The following is a 1,218-nucleotide window of genomic DNA, read 5'->3' on the forward strand; positions in this document are numbered from 1 at the left end:
AATGCAATGTGACCAGCTACCTCATGCTCCTATCACCGTGATGGACTGCACTCTCAGACTGTGAATCAAAATAACCCCCCCTCCCTGAAATTGCTTCTTGTTGGGTATTTCTTACAGCAGTAAGGATGGTAACTGACACAATTATTCGCGAGAGGACATGTTTTCTCATGTTGCTTGAATGCTATGAAAACATTCTTCCAGTAGCTAAGAATATGCAGAACCCAGAATGAACCAGATATTACAGCATCGTGGTCTCAGCATTTCTGGGTGAGAAAATGAAGCCAACTGCATTCTTCTGGGGCTCTCTGCTTTTTAGATACCAATGCAGTGGCAGAGAGTTGGCCAGCATTCAAGGGAATTTGTAACAGAGAGAAGAGCTCATTGTCAGTGACAGGCACAGTGTATGACGCACAGAGGAGGCTCAGCCAAGACAAAGAGAAGGGAAGCTGACACAGAAGTCAAGGTGAGATTTTTCTTGGTTACATTTAAAGAATTTTTTAAAAAAACTTTTTACTTAGATAGGCACAGTAGGAAATTGGTATCAAGCAACCACTGTAAATATTTTATTTCTTTTATTGTGTGTGTGGGGAATGTATTAATTAGTATTTGGGAAAGCTAAGGTACAAATGAGTACTTTACTAGGAGTTCAAGCTTCCTCAGTAAAGAGTTTAGTAGCCCCAAAAGTAAGGGTAAGTGGTAGGCATATGGTGTTTAAGATTTTGAGTTCTCTATGTATTCTGTATATTATTCTCCTGCCAGATGGGTAGTTGGCAAAGTCTTCGTCCATTCCGAGAACTGTCCTTGACACTGCTGATCATGCTCCTTGGTGGTCTGAAGATTTTAAACTCCATGAATTCTGCTGGCCAGTTCTTCTTATTTTTCTGACCTTTCCATACTGTGAATAAATTCTTGTTTATGCCTAGATTTTGATGCATTTTCTCTGTTTTCGGCTTCTACTATCAAGCTTCAGGTTTTTGATCCACACTGACTTCAATTTTTTCCCTGAATGGTAAGAGTTATGAATCTAGTTTCATTCCTCCATAGGATATCCAAGAGCTTGGTCCCTACTTCAGGCCATGATTTTAATGCCAAAAAGTATCAACCTGAGACTGCTAGTGGTCTTACAAGTTATTTTTATTCAAATCCACTACACATTACAAATACAGACATTTAAGATAAAAAGTTTAATATTTCTGGAAATTCTTTTTGTTATTCTAG

At 38.7% G+C, this 1,218-nt stretch overlaps 1 long non-coding RNA gene across 1 annotated transcript; it reads left to right on the plus strand.

Annotated features, from left to right (window-relative positions):
- Positions 1-354: 354 nt before the first annotated feature.
- Positions 355-922, plus strand: LOC121134635. The gene is made up of 2 exons (XR_005871726.1): positions 355-463; positions 760-922. It is a non-coding gene; the product is annotated as an uncharacterized LOC121134635 (long non-coding RNA).
- The last annotated feature ends 296 nt before the right edge of the window (positions 923-1,218 follow it).

Source organism: Mesocricetus auratus, unplaced genomic scaffold (assembly GCF_017639785.1).
Source record: "Mesocricetus auratus isolate SY011 unplaced genomic scaffold, BCM_Maur_2.0 Super-Scaffold_100029, whole genome shotgun sequence".
In the NCBI taxonomy this organism is placed as follows: Eukaryota; Metazoa; Chordata; class Mammalia; order Rodentia; family Cricetidae; genus Mesocricetus; species Mesocricetus auratus.